Source organism: Tachypleus tridentatus, chromosome 7, assembly GCF_004210375.1.
Source record: "Tachypleus tridentatus isolate NWPU-2018 chromosome 7, ASM421037v1, whole genome shotgun sequence".
Taxonomy (NCBI): domain Eukaryota; kingdom Metazoa; phylum Arthropoda; class Merostomata; order Xiphosura; family Limulidae; genus Tachypleus; species Tachypleus tridentatus.
In genome coordinates, this window is record NC_134831.1 from 179,477,621 (window position 1) to 179,498,380 (window position 20,760).

Below are 20,760 nucleotides of genomic sequence, written 5' to 3' on the forward strand. Positions count from 1 at the left end.
AATATTCTTATTCTCTAATTGTGTTATTTCTTTCTCCAATATTCATTATTCTATTTTCATTGTTTATTTTAACAATATTTCTATTGTATTTCTCTCTAATATTCAGTATTCTCACTTCTCCCAATATTCTATTATTCTTTCCTTCATCAGTTTTATTTCTCTTCCAATATTCTATTCTTATTGTGTTATTCTCTTCTTTCCAATATTCCATTATTCCCTATTAGGGTGTATTTTCTTTCTCTCCAATATTCCTTCTATTCTACTAGTTTTTTCTCTTCATTTCACATTATTCCTCCACTATTCTTTCTTCAATATTCTTTGTTCTCTACTAGGCTTTTCTCCAATATTCATCTATTTCCTTACTGTGTTATTTTCCTTTTCTCCAACATTCTCATTCCTCTACTATCTGTGCTATTTCGGGTTTCTCTATTCTCATTCTTTATTTCTTTCCAATATTGTTATTCTCTATCTTCTCTAATATTCTTATTTCTCTACTGTAATATTTTCTTTCCAATATTCTCTTTTTCTCATTTGTTTTTATTTCTTCCAATATTCTTTATTCTCTATTGAGTCAATATTTCTTCTTCTCCAATATTCTCTAATATTCTACCTCTCACTGTGTTATTCTTTCTTCAATATTATTCTTTATTCTCTATTCTTATATTATTTCTTCTCAATATTTTATTCTCTATTGTGTTATTTTCTCCAATATTTTCTTTTTCCTATCTGTCTTTCTTTCTCTAAATATTCCATTATTCTCTATTCCCTGGTTTCTTTTCAACATTATATTCTACCCACATTATTCTTTATATTCTTTATTCTCTTATTATTCTTCTCTTCTCCAATATTTATTACTACTGTAGGTTTCTCTCTCCAATATTCTTATTCTCTACTTAATATTTTTTCTCTCAATATTCTCCAATATTTCCCCACTGTGTTATTTTCTCCAATATTCTTTATTCCATATTATTTTTTCTCACATTCTTTTTATAACTCCACTAGTATTTCTTTTCCAATATTCGGCTTTAGTTCTCTTTCTTTCTTTCCAATATCGATTATTTCCCATTGTGCTATATTTCTATCAATTTACTTTTCTCCAATATTGTTTTATTTCTACTATGTTTTTCTTTCTCCAATATTCTCATTATTCTAATTTGGTAGTATTTTTCTTTCTCCACATTCCTTATTCTCTCAATTTTTATTCTATTTTCTTTCTCCAATATTCCTTTATTCTACTGTGTTATTTTTTCTTTCAACATTTCTTTATTCCCCTATTGTGTTTTCCTTCCTCCAATATTCTACTGTTTCTACTGTGTATTTCTTTCTTGTCTAATATTCTCTTATTCCCCTCATTAGTACCTTTCTCCAATGTTCCTTATTCCCCTAATTCAGCATTTATTCTTTCTCCAATATGTTGTTCTATTCCTTTATTAGGTGATTTATCTTACATTCTCTTATTCTCTAACTCAGTTATTCCTCCAATATTCTTTCACTTTCCATTGTTTGTTTTTCTCTTCCAATATTCCTCATTCTCCCACTTGTGTTTCTTTCTTCTCCAATCGTTCTCATTCCCTTATTTCTCCACTCTTCTTTCCAATTGTTCTATTCCCCATTGTGCTATTCTTTCTATAGTATTCTCTATTCCTCAATCCAGGTGAGTGATCTTCTCCAATATTCTTTCATTCCTCCCCACTGTGTTTCTTTCTTTCTCCATTCCATTTATTCCTTATTCTACTCATCAGCTATTTTCTCCAACATTTGTTTTATTCTTTCATTAGGATTATTCTTTCTCCAATATTCTTATTCCTACTCCAGTTCTTTCTTCCAAATTTTTCATTCTCACACTTAAGTATTCTTTCTTCTCTCCATATTTTATTCTATTCTTCATTGTAGTATTTTTCTCCAATATTCCTCTATATTTCTATTTGAGTTATTTTTTCTTTTTTCAGGTTTAAAATCTTTCCTATTCTTTATTCTATTGTATTATTTTTTCCAATATTCCTTTATTCTCTCACTTCGTTATTTTCCAATATTCATTCCTTTATTTCTACTGTTATTTTCCAATATTCTCCTTATATCTTCTTCATTGTGTTTTTTCTCCAATATTCTCATATTCCCCACTAGTGGATATTCTTCTCCAACATTCCTTATTTCTCTACTCAGTTCTCTTTCATTATTCCTTTATTCTCTTTACTCCTGATTTCCTAATATTTTATTCCTTCAGGTTCTTTCTCTAATATTCCTTATTCTTCCCACTGACGTATTTCCTTTCTTCTCCAATTATTCCTTATTCCCCATCAGGTATTCTTTCTCGTTAATATTCTTTATTTTATTGTATTTTCAATTATTTCTTTCTCCAATCAATTATTCTCTCTCCATTTTTTATTCTCTACATTAGTTTATTTCTTCCCCACTGTGCTATTCTCTCTCCAACATTCCTCAGTCTCACCACTGTTTTATTCTCTCTCGGCGTTCATCGTTTCCCCACTGTTTGTTATTCTCTTTCCGGCGTTCTTCGTTTTCCCTCTCTTGAAACTTATTCTCTCTCCAGCGTTCTTCGTTTCCCCACTGTTAACATTCTCTCTCCAGCGTTTCTCGTTTCCCCCAATTGCTTATTTTTCTCTCAACGTTCCCCACTGTTTGCTATTCTCTCTCCAACATTCCCCCACTTTGCTATTCTCGCTCCAACATTTACATTTTCGTTTTAATACAACATTCTAGATTTTATCATATTTTAACATTTTATCTCCTCCTATTGCACCATTCTACACATTTCTCTCATTCCAACATACATTAGATCAACTAACAGCTATATGGACTCTTTTTCTTTTCTATCTGTTCAACATTTTCGCTTTAAGTATTCACCATCTTTCGTTTCTATCTGTTCTATATTCCTGCTACAATATACCCCACCTTTCGTTTCTATCTGTTCAACATTCACGCTACAAGTGTTCACCATCTTTCTTTTCTATCTGTTCAATATTCCTGCTACAATATACCCCTCCTTTCGTTTCTATCTGTTCAACATTCACGCTACAAGTGTTCACCATCTTTCTTTTCTATCTGTTCAATATTCCTGCTACAATATACCCCTCCTTTCGTTTCTATCTGCTCAACATTACCGCTACAAGTGTTCACCATCTTTCTTTTCTATCTGTTCAATATTCCTGCTACACTATACCCCACCTTTCGTTTCTATCTGCTCAACATTACCGCTACAAGTGTTTCCCATGTTTCGTCTCTATCTGTTCAACAGTTGTTACACTTGTACTGCAGAAAAGGTAACTATTTAAATATTCGGAAGAGCTAGTTATTGTATAGTTAAAATGTTATGCTACTCGGTGACTCAATGATAAGCTAAAAAGATTACATGGTTTAAACTAGAGGTTCGAATTTTCTGGGTAAAACACAAAGAGCTCACTGAACATTTTCGCACTTATAAATGGAAAACTTACTGAACCTGATGTAACAGACAAATGATTGTTTCAAAATTTCATTCGGAAAAATTAAATTAAAATGATAATACGAAAATTCAAGATTCTTACATGTTTACATGTTTTCTTGTTTCTTTAAATCGAAGAAAAGGATTTCAAAAAATTTTCCAACAAAAAATTACATTTCTCAAATTTAAAAGCCTTTTAAATGAAAACAGTCAGTCAACCTTCTAAATCGCATTTCACTTCTATTGGTTAATGACGCGAAAGGGGTTCGAATTTCATGGGATGGATAAATTTTTCTTAAAGAACTATAAAGTCACACGACGAGAACAAACGGCTACAGTAACTTGAATAGAACTCTTAGCCCTTAGATATTAGAAATTAAACAAGCCTTTTGTTCACTTTAATACAGTTTTACTGTGTAAACACTTTCTCAGATATGATTTGATGATGAACGCTTGGAGTAAACTGGGATTTTTCTGTTGGATTTCTACTATTGTAGTCTGGAGAATGGGTCACATAGTCCAGAATGAATAACAACCATAATTCAACACTTCAAGAGCACTTATGATTTTCACAACTAAAGAAACACGAACACTGTGTCAAAAACAACAACATAAATAAAACAACATGGAACTCAAGACGTCAAAATGCTATTTGTGTCTACATAGAAACGTTAAGTGTGAGTTGTCATTGGTTTTCATTTTATGAAAGTTGGAAGTCATTTTAAATTGACAGTTTTACAGAATGTTACAGGTTGTTTATTGTTACCTAATAGTTTTTTTGTTTGTCTCATATTTTGGGCTAGTTTTTCGAAACTGTTTTCCTGAAAACAGCAAAATGTGTAATAAGCTAAAAAGTTTGTATTGGAATTTATTATTGACTTCATTATTTTGTTGGTTGTATTGTTCAGTTAGTGTTTGTTATTGTAAATCTCTCTCTCTCTTAGATATGTTGTTGACAGTACATTAATTTAATTTTTATATTGTGTTGTGACATGGTGGTCAGTTTCCAAACTTCTAGTCGTGTTTAAATAGTTATTTAAAAGTATAAATGTAACGAAATACGTACATTTACGTCACAGTAATATCTAGTTATAAATAATTAAAATATATAGAACTACTGGCCCATGTTTCTTCTATGCTGTAATACGTATTATGATTTCTCTTATTTATAAAACCATGAAAAGTTTTACAATAAACGATGTATTTAATTCCTGCTATAAAAGTATGCATATAAATAATTGCACATTATATTTTGTTGTTAATATTTATATTTGTATATATATATTTTTAATCACATCTCTCACCTACTCTGGTCGTCAGTAGCTCAAAATTAGGGTTAGCGACGCACTGCCTTATTACTTTTGCCGTTAATACACTTACAATTTAGGCAAACTTTAACGCATTAAGGACTACAGAAACAAAACCTTCACGTAGTAGTTACACTATAATATTTTTCACTGACTGATTATTTCTACTTATTTATCCTAAAATATATGCTTCTCGTAAAACTTTGTTGGTCTGAAATAGGTATAATCATTTTCAACACGAGGTTATCTTTATAATTATCTTGGTATATAAAACTAAATGTATGAACTATTGCTATTTTATACAAGTTATGTTTTAACTTTTGATCTCCTTAATTCATTTAGCTACCTGCTTTTCAGCTTGATTCTTTTTTTGTTCTTAGTTGATTCAAGAAAATGTGTGAAAACCCATTCTTTACAATAAGTTGATTCAATATATTATATGAAAACTCATTTGTTACAATAAGTTGATTCAAGAGACTCTGTGAAAGCCCTTTCGTTACAACATAATAAATTCATTCAATATATTATACGAAAACTCATTAATTACAATAAATTGATTCAAAATACTGGGTGAAAACCAATTCGTTACAATTAGTTGATTCAATATATTACATGAAAACTAATTTATTACAATAAGTTGATTCAAGATACTGTGTGAAAACCCATTCGTTACAATAAGATGATTCAATAAATTATACAAAAACTCATTTATTACAATAAGTTGATTCAAGACACTGGGTGAGAACCCATTCGTTAATATAAATTGATTCAAGATACTGAGTGAAACTCATCTCATTCATAAAGATAAGTTGATTCAAGATATTGTGTGAAAACTTATTCACTGTAATAAAAATCCTAAATGATATTGAAATAGGGATTTTTCGACTTGAGACATGTGGGTTAAATGGTCGGGTAAAAAATCCCTAAGTTTCTGGAGAAGTCAATCTAATTTTGAACTAGCCACAAAAAAAATTGGCGGGCAATCAGTTGCCGCCACAAGAACTTTCTTTGTTGGGGTCTTTAAGCCTAATAACGATTTTTACTACCACTTTTATAGCATTTCCACAAATGAACTCGGATCATGTTCTGTAGTTTCACGTCTCGAACCCCAGATGTTAGATCTGTAGTCCCGTATCTTAATCACTAGGTGAAGCACAGATCTAAAAAAACTGAGCAATCTTGTATTAACACAAGCTGTCTTGTACATTTGATGTGAACAGTAAGTTAAGTAATACTGGATGAAAAAATGCACGAGTCGAAATAGCTTTACAAAAATATTTCGGGGACCTCATCTAATTGGTTGAAATGAAATTGTTTACGTCGTCTGACCACGAAAGAATTAATGGCCAACTAGTTATAATAATAAAAAAAAAACACTCTAATTCCCAAAATTAGGTGACAAGTACATCATTGCTGTCGAGGTTTATCACTCAATACCAGTAAGAGACACAGTATTCTTTATTTTCTCCTGTATTAAAAACAAAGCTACATAACAAGATATCTACGCTGTGTTGAAATTCGTTTTTAGCGTTAATAACTGAGCTACTGGGAACGAGAAGACATTCTTCACCAAAATTCAAAAAAAATCCTTTTTAGATTCCAGGATTCCATCAGTATTGTAAAATTTCTCTCACATCTAATATGGAATATTTTAATACATTAATCGTTCTTTAAATTGGTTAAAACTGTTAACGAGAAGAAATGCCAGTTTGGTTAAAAACACCGAAATGGAGAGAGCCAAATACACTTAAGACAGCCGCAGGTCATTATAAAACAGCACACAGCATCAGTCGCAGTTAAATATAAAACAGTGTAAAGGTAACAGTAACAAATAATTATCAAACAGTACCCAATAATACTTACAGTGAATTCTAAAACAACAGTCGCAGTAAATTATAAAACAGTACACAACATAAGTTGCAGTAAATAATAAAGCAGTACACAACATTAGTTACAGTAAATAATAAAACAGTAAACAACATTAGTTACAGTAAATTATAAAACAGTACACAACAATTCTTACAGATAATTACAAAACAGTACACACCATTAATTACAGTTAATTATAAATCAGTACACAACATTAATTACAGTTTGTTTTTTGTTTGTTTGAATTTCGCGCAAAGCTACTCGAAGGCTATCTGCGCTAGCTACAAACAGTAACAACAGTAACTATGTTGTAATTATGGTACTTGTAATTGAATGGTTCATACAGTAACTATGTTGTACTTATGGTACAAGTAATTCAATGGTTCATACAGTAACTATATTTTAATTATGGATGTAACTTTGTTTAACCTTTGTACACATCCTCTCGGTATTTTAAAAAACTTGAAATGCTGTAATACAAAACCTTACACAGAAAGAGAGAATATAAACTCACAAAAGATTTATGATGGGTGCTCCAAAATTGGAAGTTCGAGCGTTTGGAAAGCTCTGAAGTTTGACTCAAAAATTGGTACTATCTTGAATCGATTGTTTGGAATTAAGCACAAAGGTACACAATAGGCTGTCTCTCCTCTGTCCACCACGGGTATCGAAACCCGGTTTCTAGTAAGACATATCGTTGTGCCAATGGGAGGGGGACATTAGATTTTCGAAAATTGCAAATTCGAGCTTCCAACTGGGTTTCATTGAAATTTTAAGACACTCATAATCAGCTCCAAGGATGGACATGGACAAGTAACGTCTCGTTCAAATTCAGTACCTTCTTTTGGATTTTCGAAAATTTCGCGGCAGTACATCCAAATTGGGATCTTTCCAGAACTGGATGTAAACATTTTTGTCCTTCGTAAATTTATAACGATTAATTTAGAAGTACACGTGTACATAACTAACTACACGCAAAACTGTGAAAAAATTCAAGTCTGGGTCTACACTTACGCTTATCACACATCAATACTATACGTTGTATACATAGTTTTTTTCTTCTTAATAAAACGTCCATATTTCACTTCCAGTTTAGTCTGACATGCCTACGTGATTAAAACGGTCATGCTTTTTGCATGTTAAACTCAAGGGTCTGTCGTGATAGCTAAGAACAGACAGAACTACAAACACCCAGTCTGACAGACATGGGACCAAGTGAGATACGGATAAGGAAGGTATAAAAAAAATTCCAAGTCTAAGTAGCTTCGCGATATTGCAGTATTAACAATGACTTTCCACGCTGATGTTTCTATACTCATTTTGTTACTCAATATGCATCACGTGGAGGTATGTTTCCACAGTACAAGTTTATCTTCTCCAAGTTCATTTCCTACGGCATCTCCACACATGTATATTAATATCCTAGCCAAGATGCAACTATATACAAATCACTTTTCTTAGGAAATTACTAAACACTAACCACCGGAGAAAAAATATTTGCAGTGTTATTTTTTGTTTGTTTGAATTTCGCGCAAAGCTACTCGAAGGCTATCTGCGCTAGCCGTCCCTAATTTAGCAGTGTAAGACTAGAGGGAAGGCAGCTAGTCATCACCACCCACCGCCAACTCTTGGGTTACTCTTTTACCAACGAATAGTGGGATTGACCGTAACTTATAACGCCCCCACGGTTGAAAGGGCGAACATGTTTGGTGAGACCGGGATTCGAACCCACGACCCTCAGATTACGAGTCGAACGCCTTAACACACTTGGCCATGCCAGGCCCTAATTACAGTTAATTATAAAACAGTACAGAACATTAGTTGCAGTTAATTATAAAACAGTACACAATTATAGTCGAAGATAATTACAAAAGTATACACAACAGCACATACAGAAAATTATAAAACAGTACACAACATTTGTTGCAAATAATTGTAAAACAGTACACAACAATAGTTACAGTGAAGAAGAGAACAGTAAAGAACAATAGTAACAATACATTATAAAACAGCACAGAACAAAAGTTACAATAATTTTTTTAAACCGTACATAAAAATAGTGACAGTAACAATATAAAACAGTATACAACAATAGTCACAGTTAATTATTAAACAGTACATAAGAATATTCACAGTTAGTTATAAAACAGTACACAAGAACAGTCACAGTTACTTATAAAAAGTACACAACATTAGTTACAGTTAATTATAAAACAGTACACAACAATAATTTAAAAATAATTATAAAATAGTTTACAAAAATACTTACAGTAAATTTTAAAACAGTACACAACAGTAGTTACACGACAGTTCTTCCAGTAAATAATAATTACACAACATTATTTACAGTTAATTATAAAATAGTACACAACAATTCTTACAATAAATTGTAATACAGTACGCAACATTAATCACAGTTAATTATAAAACAGTAATCACGATGTTAAAGTAAATAATAAAAAGTACATACAAATAGTTACAGTAGATTATATAACAGTACACAATAACAGTAACAGTTACTTATAAAACAGTACAGAACAATACTTAGAGTAAATTATGAAAGTACACAACAGTAATCACAATTAATTATAAAACAGAACACGACATTAGCTACAGTTACTTATAAAACACTACACAACAATAGTTACAAACAATTATAAAACAGTGTACAACAATAGTCACAGTTATTTATAAAACAGAACACAACGATGTTACAATAAATAATACACAGTACATAAGAATAGTTACTGTAAATTGTAAAACAGTTTACAACAATGGTTACAGTAAATTATAAAACAGTACACAACATTAATTACAGTTACTTACAAAAGAGTACACAACAGTGGTTACAAATAATTATAAAAAGTTAAATAAAATTATAAAACGGTAAAACCCAATACCAATAGTTGTAGTAAATTGTAAAAAAGTAGACAATAATAGTCAAAGATAATTATAAAACAGTACACAACAGTTACTGTAGTAAATTATGAAAAGTACACAACGTTATTTACAGTTAATTATAAAACAGTACAAAACGATAGTTACTTGTTTGTTTTTTTTGTTAATTTCCCACAAAGTTACTCGAGGGCTATCTGTGCTAGCCGTCCCTAATTTAGCAGTGTAAGACAGAGCGAAGGCAGCTAGTCATCACCACCCACCGCCAACTCTTGGGCTACTCTTTTACCAATAAATAGTTGGATTGACCGTCACATTATAATGCCTCCACGACTAAAAGTGCGAGCATGTTTGGTGGTACGGGGAATTCGAATCTTCAACCCTCGGATTACGAGTGTGTCTTAACCACCTGCCCATCTCGAGTTTTTGTCATTGTCTTCTCGTACGACACGAAGGCTAAACGACAAGGCATAGCCGTCCCTAATTTTGAGCTACTGACAAGGAAAGTAGCACGAATAGTGGGATTGACCGTCACATTATAACGCCCCCACGCCTGAAAGAGGCGAGCACATTATTGGTGCGACCGGGATTCGAACTCACGAGCCTCGGATTACGAGTCGAACGCCTTAACCCATCTGGCCATGCCGAGCCACGATAGTTACGGCACATAAAAAAACAAACAAGAATAGTTACAAATAATTTTTAAAAGTTTACAACAATAGTCACAATAAATATAAAACAGTACACACGCAACAATATAGTCACAGAAATTATAAAATAGTACACAACATTTGTTACAAATAGTTGTAAAACAGTACAGAAGAATAGTTATAGTAATTTATAAAACAGTAAACAACAATAGTCGCATGTAATTATAAAACAACACACAACAAAAGTTACAGTAAATAATAAAACCGTACTTAAGAATAGTGACAGTATATTATGAAACAGCAAACAATAGTCACAGTTAATTATTAAATAGTGCACAACAGTACATAACAATAGTTACAATAATTTAAAAAGTGTTTGCAACAATAGTTTCAGTAAATTATAAAACAGTACACATCATTAGTAAATTTGAAATTGTACCCAACAATAGTTAAAGTAAATTCAAAACAGTGCACAACATTAGTCATAGTTAATTATGAAACAATAGTTACAGGTAATTATAAAACAGTACACAAGAAGAGTCACAGTAAATTATAAAACAGTAGAGAACATTAGTTACAGTTAGCTAGAAATCACTACACAATAACAGTTACAGTAAGTTATAAAACAATTCAGAACAGTAGTTACAGTAAGTTATTAAACAGTAGAATAAAATACTTACTGTACATTTTAAAATAGTACATAAGAATAGTTACACTAAGTGATTAAATGTTTACGACTATAGTTACAGTAAATTATAAAACATTCAGAAGAACTTTCATACCTAATTATAAAACAGTACACAACAATAGTCACAAATAATTATAAAACGGTACACAACAGTACTTATTGTAGATTATGAATTAGTAAACAATATTAATTATAGTTAATTATAAAACAGTACACCACAATAGTTACATATAATTATAAAACGGTACACAACAATAGTTACAATAATTTATAAACAGTACACAACAATTGTCACAATGAATTATAAAACAGTGCACAACATTAGTTATAGTTAATTATAAAACACTACAAAACAATAGTTACAGCTAATTATGACTATCGTTGCGTGTGTACTGTTTCATAATTTATAATAAAATAGTACCCGTCCAACAATAGTCACAATTTGTTATAAAACAGTACACACACAACAATGGTCACAGTTAATTATAAAACTTTACTTTTTAGTTCACAGAAGTTAATAATACTACAATATTCTTCAATGTTGTAAAAATATTAAAACGAATTGTGGTTTGTTATACTAATGCTTTGGGTAATAATGATTAAAAATTGAAGTAATTCCATTTGTCATTTTCTAACAAATATACGAACACCTATTATATATTTTTTCTACGCTCTAACAATGTTGTATCGAACTATAAACGAATGTTTTGAAAACAATTTGTCCAATCGTTTTCTTTTCTGGGATTGTATTCGCTGTTGATTTTGTATCTCTAATATCCAGTATCTTATCTAGTCACAAAGATAGTTTATTCTATATAATTTCTACGCAACTTAATTACAATCTCTTTAAGAGGTATCCTCCAATAAAAAGCGTCTATGGACTTGTTATAGGTATCTGTGTGTTTTTTATATAAATCACTCACAATACAATTTTAATACATAGGCAAATAATGACGAAAATAAACAGCATAGAAGTGAACTTTAATCACATCCGTATTACAGTTTGTCGTACACGCCGACGCTAGCGGGGAGACAGTCCACCTGACACGTCGCTGACTCCCCCCTTCCCGTTTAAATTTGGCTCAGTTATGTGGCTCATGGTCTCCTCCTCGTGAAGAATAACCTGAACCGAGATTACGCAACGTGTGTGTGAAACATAAAAATCAATAATGGAACTCTTCGCGATAACCAATCATGTATTTTCAAAACAGGAAATGAAAGTCAAACAAAGAATCTCTTCTCGGTACTTCTGGAACAAATTTCCCTGTGAAAGACGACGTTCAAACTAATATATCTTTAATGTTTCAAACAAAAGTGCCAAGAAAAACGAATGGCTCGCTTGTATAAGTATGTTTTGGAAGTTTTGAAAGGGCTGATTTCATTGGCTGGAGTTTAAAACGAGAGTGAACAATTTAAATCTCCACTCTCAAAGTCTGTATGGTTGATTATATTCATTTTGTCTTAAGGATGTTAATTATTAGAGATAAAAATTGGTACCTTGGAAGGTGTTTTATAATTTTCGCACACAAACTACCTGAAGGGCTATCTGAACTTATGTGTCCTTAAGTTTAATCTGCTAAGAGCAGAGAGAAGGCAGCTAGTCGACAGAACTAAATGCCAACTCTGATTGGATAGAGACACTCACTGATTTTGCTGAATAGCCACTAGCCTACGCCCGGTCCAATATATATATTGGGTTGAGGAATAATTCGTGAGCATTTTTTCAAGTTTAAAAATATATATATAAAAAATATATAAATGAAACACTTTCGCAAAATATTTCATGTCATTTGGTAGATAATTTTTTGCTCTAATAGATGGTGTGTTTGATTTCCATATGTCTTTAATTTTTGCTTTCATTTTCAGCTCATTAAATGGAATGTCAAGTGGACAAAATCGAGCATTTTCGACACCATCTGCTTTTCGCATTTAATTTCTTGCAATTTCGTTTAAAACAATGCATACTATATACCTAGGTATTACATGAAATAAAGTATCATAATAAATGTTTTGGGTGTAATGTGTTCATGCATTGAAGTATTGTATAGTCTTGCATGTAATGTTTGAATGAAATGATTTAAAAACGCTCACGAATTATTCCTCAACCTAATATATATGTAAAATATATATACTTCTGTTGTTAGGCCTAACACCTCCATTTCTGAGTGCCTGAATAACAGGGTGGTTAGTCTGTTTCTTTCTCTCTCTCTCTCTTTATATATATACAAGCATTTTTTAGACAGTACTGTGTTTTTCAAACACAGAAGTGTGTTTATTATGCTTTCTCAGTTTAAAGATCACTTCAGGCCACGAAAGGTAGATGAAGGTTGTGTTTTCACCCTGTGTGCGTCTCAGTAAGGTTTTTAAGAAAACGGCGTAATGGATTTGGACGAAAGCTGGTGTACGTTTGGGCTGAGGTCACTACAAGGTTCTGCTCGTTTAAAAACAATTCTTATCTGTTAACACGGTGGCAGACTTTTCACTCTATAATTTTAATTGATAACTCAGTAAATAATGATAGGATTTTGATGAAATTTGGTGGACATCGTTCTGCATAAAATGGTTTGTTTCTGTTGTTATCAACGTACACATTTTCGTATTTGTTGAAAGCCGAATATGGCCAATGCTACGTGGCGGGGGTGCGCGCTCTACTGAGGGCACCGCTAGTTTCAAAAGATTTTATTTAACTAAGAAGAGGGTTTGGAAGAAGAAAGTTAGGCCGAAAATAAAAATAAACGAAAATATTTATCCCCTTATTTTGTATTGAAGAGAATCCTGGAATAAGTACCATACTTTTGTTGAGAAAACAACAAAGACATGTAAAATTATGTTAGACGTGTGTGTGTACATACGTGTTCTCCCAGTTTTTGTTCTCGTAACGGTCAGAGTAGAGACAGTCCATTGTTTAGCTATGTGTTCAACTATAAAGAAACAAATAACTAACTAGATACAGTAAGCGATACAATTGTGTGAAAGCTTAAACTTCATTCCGAATTATGATAAACAGTTGAAAGCAAGTTTGATTCCTTTACACTGTGGAGCAACAGAATGATTAGAGTTTGAGCTTTCAATGATTGTAAACATTGTTAAGCAATAGAATAGTTACAGGCTGAACTTTCAATGGTTGTAAATATTTCAATGGTTGTAAACATTGTTAAGCAACAGAGTGGTTAGAGTTTGTGCTTTCAATGATTGTAAGCATTGCTAAGCAACAGAATGGTTAGAGTTTGAGCTTTCAATTATTCTAAAGATTGTTAGGCAACAGAGTGGTTAGAGTTTGAGCTTTCAATTATTCTAAAGATTGTTAGGCAACAGAGTGGTTAGAGTTTGAGCTTTCAATGATTCTAAAGATTGTTAGGCAACAAATTAGTTAGAGTTTGAGCTTTCAATGATTGTAAACATTGTTAGGCAACAGAGTGGTTAGAGTTTGAGCTTTCAATGATTCTAAAGTTTGTTAGACAACAGAGTGGTTATAGTTTGAGCTTTCAATGATTGTAAACATTGTTAAGCAACAAATTAGTTAGAGGCTGAACTTTTAATGGTTGTAAATATTGTTAAGCAACATATTAGTTAGAGGCTGAACTTTTAATGGTTGTAAACATTGTTAAGCAACTGAATGGTTAGAGTTTGAGCTTTCAATGATTCTAAAGATTGTTAGGCAACAGAGTGGTTAGAGTTTGAGCTTTCAATGATTGTAAACATTGTTAGGCAACAGAGTGGTTAGAGTTTGAGCTTTCAATAATTGTAAACATTGTTAAGCAACAAATTAGTTAGAGGCTGAACTTTTAATGGTTGTAAACATTGTTAAGCAACAGAGTGGTTAGAGTTTCAGCTTTCAATGATTGTAAACTTTGCTAACCCATAGAACGATAGGAAAACTTGAGCCTCATGTGCTTTATGAGCACCGTTAAGGAACATGACGGCAGGCTGGTTTAAGATAACATTTTATTTATCTACCAGTCTGTTAACATTTATACGACTTCTTTTCTACTGGCCAGTTTACGTATCACTATGTCTGTTTTACATATATACATCAGCGTGTTTACTAACCGTGTACTCTCTTCATTCTTTATGTGTTTATTCCAAACAGTCAGAAGAAGACATGTTTTATGTCTGTCTTAACGCTGAATCAGGTTTTAGTTTAGAAAGAATATAAAGATTAGTTCTCTGTTAATTATTAATGTGACGCTTCAATCAAACTCAGCATGTTTATAGATTTTGTTACTTAGTTTAGACGTTCTTAGATGCAGATTGAAGTCACACGAATAAGTTTTTTGTTGTTTTATTTACTTTATGACCATCCCATATCAAAAGTTTAAAAAAGTCTAAATAGACCATTCATATTTAAATATTCCTTGATCTATTTTGAAGAGCGGATTAGTCTATTAAATTTTCCGATATCTATTTAATATGCTGTTTTGATAAACAATTTACCTGTCAGGCCCTTCATTATATAGTTGATCATCTGTTTCTAGGAATGTGTTAACCCTCTTGGCATGGCCAAGCGTGTTAAGGCGTACAACTCTGAGGGTTGCTGGTTCGCATCCCCGTCGCACCAAACGTGCTCGCCCTTTCAGCCGTGGGGGCGTTATAATGGTACGTTCAATCCCACTATTCGTTGGTAAAAAGAGTAGCCCAAGAGTTGGCGGTGGGTGGTGATGACTAGCTGCCTTCCCTCTAGTCTCACACTGCTAAATTATGGATGGCTAGCACAGATAGCTCTCGAGTAGCTTTATGCGAAATTCGTAAACAAACAATTTTCTTAAATTTTTGTGATAAACTTGACCTTTTCTGAGAATATTGAAGATTGACATATCTCATACATCGTTTCTTAAGAGACTAAAGGTTGACTGACATATCTCATACATCGTTTCGTAAGAGACTAGCACGTTTTTCGAAACTGAACACAACAACCTATATCTCAAACACGAAAAACGTGCTAGTCTCTTAAGAAACGATGTCAAACTTCAGTTTTTATATATAACGAGTCTCTGATTCCTTGTGTTTAAGAACGAGGTTAAACCGCAGAGATCGAACCCAAAATGTTAGTGTTACAAGACAATCCTACCGCTGAGTCGACGAGGACATAGATAAATAGCATCTCAGATATTAATCACATATCAATTATTTGTGTGTGTGTGTGCAGTCTTTCAAACTGCATATAATGACATCAGAATAATGGGATATTTATTTAAGTTGAATAATAATTACACAATAATATCAACATGATATATCTGATGCGAAGCGATAAACTTTACTTTGAAAGGTTAATTGATAACGTATCATAGAGAGCGCTTTGGGATAATTCACGTTTTAACGTAATCGTCATGACGTAATAACTAATTATCAAGAAGAAACATTTAATTTAAATATTACAAAATATCTTTTATTTTCCAGTACATGTTTCTAATTATTCGTTACGTTATAAACAAATGTATAATAAGTCAGTGATTCTGTAGTGTACTTTAGGCTAAAGTCTCGTTTGGGTAACAATGTTCGAAAGTGACACGACATTACGTTGCGAACAACTTTAGTGCGTGACACGTCGTGGCGTAGCCAAGTTAACGTGACCAGAGATTGAATTCCAGGTTAACGGTTCCTGTCCTGTTGCGTAAAACAGGTACTGTGTACTTAATACGATGAACGCGTGATAAGAGTGACGGTCAAATACAACTATTCATTTAGAACAGCCCAGGAGTTGGAGATTAGTGTCTTCTCTCTAGTTATTTATCAGTTCAAAATTAGGAACGACTATGTGTAGCTTTTCACATATACATACACGATTTTAAAAGCAAACAAAATTACTCAACATTTGGGGCACTGTTTTGTTCTTTATCTCTTCCACAGAGGGCTCTGTCGTCTGCTTTAATGAACTCGTTTAGTTTTGTTCATAGAAGAGCACAAAGGCACACAATAGTTTATCAGTGTAATGAACAGCGGGAGTGTCAAACCCAGATTATAGCCCTCCGATTTTCCTCTAAACCAGCAAGAATCTGTTGGCTTTTTCCATTACAGTAATGCCCTGCTTATGGTTGTGTTGTTAAGGGGCGCTCGAATCGCAATCTTCAGATTTGCCCTTTCAGCTGTTAGAGCGCTATAATGTAACAATCAATCCCACTATTCGTTGATAAATGAGTAGCCCAAGAGTTGGCGGTGGGTGGTGCTGGCTTGTTTCCTTCCCTTTAGTCTATTACTGCTAAGTTATGGACGGGTAGAGCCCTTGTGTAGCTTTGCACGAAACACAACAAATCAAACCAATGTTGTACTGTCTTTTTCACACATACTTTAAAAAATATGTAAAGATACAAACAATGGCCAGTCAAAGAAGGGGCACTGAAAGTGATTGTAATGATATAATACATTACAGTAATGGTATAATATATTATTGTAATGATATAATATATGATAGTAATGAGATAAATATATGACAGTAATGATGTAATATGTTATTGTAATGGTGTAATGCATTATTATTATGATATAAGATATGAAAGTAATGATATATGATAGTAATGATATAATTTAAAATACTATTGATATAATATATTATTGTAATGACATATGTTATTGTAATAATATAATACATCATAGTATTGATATAATTCCTTATTGTAATGATATAATAGAATGGTTAAAATTCTCCTCCAGTCGAAACAACAATAATATTTTATATATTTTTTCCAACAACACTGTTTTGTTAAGATAAAAACACTATTCATCTGGGGCCCGGCATGGCCAAGCGTGTTAAGGCATGCGACTCGTAATCTGAGTTACAAAGTTGCTTATATAGGTAAAATAAGATTTTAGTTACAAAGTTACTTTCAAAGGTAAGATAAAATTCCACATACGAAGTTACCTACAGAAGTAAGATAAGATGCCAGTTACAAAGTTGCTTACAGAGGTAAGATAAGAAACCAATTACAAAGTCACTTACAGAGGTCAAGGCTCGGCATGGCCAAGCATGTTAGAGGGTGCGACTTGTAATCTGAGGGTCGTGGGTTCGCATCCCCGTCGCGCTAAACATGCTCGCCCTTTCAGCCGTGGGGGCGTTACAATGTAACGGTCAATCCCACTATTCTTTGTAAAAGAGTATCCCAAGAGTTGGCGATGGGTAGTGATGAGTGCGTGTGTTTCTAATTCCTCTCTGAATATTTCTCCTCTACCAAGACTTGGCGGAGACCAGCAAACCACCCTACATAGCAATGATTAAACACAGCAAGTAAAACGGCATTTGTACGACAACTGAAACTTAGGGTTAGTTTATTGGTCTCGCTTAAAACTGATGCCAATAAAAGACAACAATCTGATTCAAGCTTTTCAACACCTGCTGTCTCGACGGAGGGATGGCGTATTTACCATATGTCGGTTTGTCGTTAAGCGCAAAGCTGTATAATGAAACTACCCGTGTTTTTTCTTCTTATCGCAGGGATCGAACTATGCATATCAGAGTTATAAGCCCTTAAGCTTACCGTCGAGCCACCAGCTTTACCATTTCAGCCTAACATACTGTCCAAGCTTGGCTCGAACTCCGGCTTTATTAAAACCCTTTCGAATCCTGCGTAAAGGGACATTCTACTCTCACGCGCTGATACTGCGCATGTGTAATAAAACGGATAAGACTTTATCAGAACTTTCAGCTGTCTGTGCTTCTATAAATAAAACACGTGATTTATGTTTCACGAGTGGAACTGGGTTGTGAAGAACTACGTCTACACTTGCCAACCATTGAATCTAACTTTACCGCGAATGAGACGTAATTAAACATCTTCTTCAGAGGTTCAGAGATGAGACCTTCTTTTATATTACACTCACTAAAACAAATAACAAACAGTCAATACCCTTGATAACGAGTTCTTTTAGGGCATGTTAGCAACTATTGACACATTGCTACTTATCAAACAAGCGTGCGTACAAGGCAGATATTAAATGCGGTATGAAGAAAAACTGACCCCCTCCCGAAAATGCGAAAGATTGTATTTTTAATCACTTAACACTAACACACAAAGTTTTTACAGCGTTGCTCAATAAATTGTGCGTTGGTAAATTCTACAACGTCATACATCATGTGTTGTGACAACGTTGTGGCACTGTTTAACGTTAATGGTTAACATATATATATATTAATGAAATAAACCATTTATCAAAATTTAAATAGCAGTTTGCGTATTTGTAAGTACTGAACGACATTATTTGATGGTTGTTGGTTTGTTGTTTTTTTTTGTATGTTTTCAGAACGTTGCAGCAAAGTTGTACGCACAACTTTTCTTCAAACACAAATTGTCGCCAAATTAATATGTTTTCACTTTCTATTGAGCAAATATTTATTACTTTATAAACGAGAAATACGCAGATAGCCCTGGTGTAGCTTTGTGCAAAATTCGAAATAAAACAAACCAAACTAGTTTTAAATAACACGATCATTCCAGGAGTTTATTGGTAAAGACTCAATACCAATGGAAGCTCGTGCACTGAGTTTGACTGTTTATGTCTTGATATCTATAACTGATCGAATTTGGATCTGTTTGTGTGCCGTCAGTAATTAATTATAAATGTGTTAGAAAACAGACTATCATAACTTTTGGAGTTGTTTTAGAGTCAATAGTTGGTTGTTGTTGTAGAAAACATATTATAGTGGATTTGAGAGTTGTTTTTTTAATCTTAAACGAGTGTACATAAAAGCTTTTGTATTTCTTAAAGTGATTTAAATATATTAAAAACGGTTCCCTTAAAGAAATCAGGCCCCACACACAGACAGACAAAAATTCTTTAAGCACATGACAAGATTGGTGTTATTAAAATTATTATTTCATATAATTTCTGTAAAGAGATGATTTTAAACAAATCAGTGAGAACTGAAGTACCTTAGAAACCAAATATTTTTAGTAATACACGAGCAAGTATTAATATATTCAAACAGAATACTTTAATGATTGGTTTCAGTAATTACGTAATGTGATAAATGGCCTAGTCCGTGAAACCACTGTTTCTTTGCATTTTCACGCAAAGTCATCCCTAATTCCGAAATGATATACTTGAGGGAAGACAGTGAAATTATTGTTTAATTGTTTGTTTGAATTTTCACACAAAGTCGTCCCTAGTTTTGGAATGGTATACTTGAGGGAAGACAGTGAAATTATTGTTTAATTGTTTGTTTGAATTTTCACACAAAGTCGTCCCTAATTCTGAAATGGTATACTTGAGAGAAGACAGTGAAATTATTGTTTAATTGTTTGAATTTTCACACAAAGTCGTCCCTAATTTTGGAATAATATACTAGAGGGAAGATAACTATTCACCTCTACCCACCACCAGTTTGTGGGATATTCTAATCAAATAATGGTATTTGACTTTTATATTATAACGCATCGTGGGCCCCAAAGTTTTAAATACGTTTTTGCCCCGGCGGTGAAACCTGGGACTCGCTGTCCAACACGCGTTAACCATTGTAAAACTAAAGTCCAGAAACCTTCATACTTCCAACAAATTTATCATTGGTTCACATTTTAACGTCTTTGTGGACCATATGAACTACACTTTCTCGTTTTTACCCCAATGAATATACAGTCGCTACGTTTAATTCTGAAGAACCTGGAAAACTACTGAACAAAACAAGTAAAAGGAAAAAAAAAAAAAAAAATCACTCATCGTATTGCATATAACATTGGACTGATCACACGTTACAAGAACAGTTCGTTCTCAGTTATTCAGTTGTTCAACTAGTGAATGACCAACAATCGGACCATGAAATGCCACTAATTATTACAGCCATTTCTGAGGAAACATACTCGAATAGTAAGAATTTTAACAGCATAGAGCTAAATCATATACGTATCAAAAGAAAAATGGCCTCAAAACTACACCTAATAAGCAATTTTAGAACAATGTCCTTATCCAAAGAAGGAAAGTTAC

General features: G+C 32.8%; 1 pseudogene across 7 annotated transcripts in view; it reads right to left on the minus strand.

The window, feature by feature from the left end:
• Window positions 1-20,760, minus strand: part of LOC143257376 (dopamine receptor 2 pseudogene) — an 86,259-nt pseudogene that overhangs the window by 24,172 nt on the left and 41,327 nt on the right. The window contains exon 1 of one of the 7 annotated variants that reach the window (XR_013031829.1): window positions 7,133-8,231. The exons of the other annotated variants lie outside the window; for them this stretch is intronic. The product of XR_013031829.1 is annotated as a dopamine receptor 2 pseudogene, transcript variant X7 (transcript). Of the gene's footprint in view, window positions 1-7,132; window positions 8,232-20,760 lie in introns of those variants that run through there. 7 annotated transcript variants of the gene reach the window in all.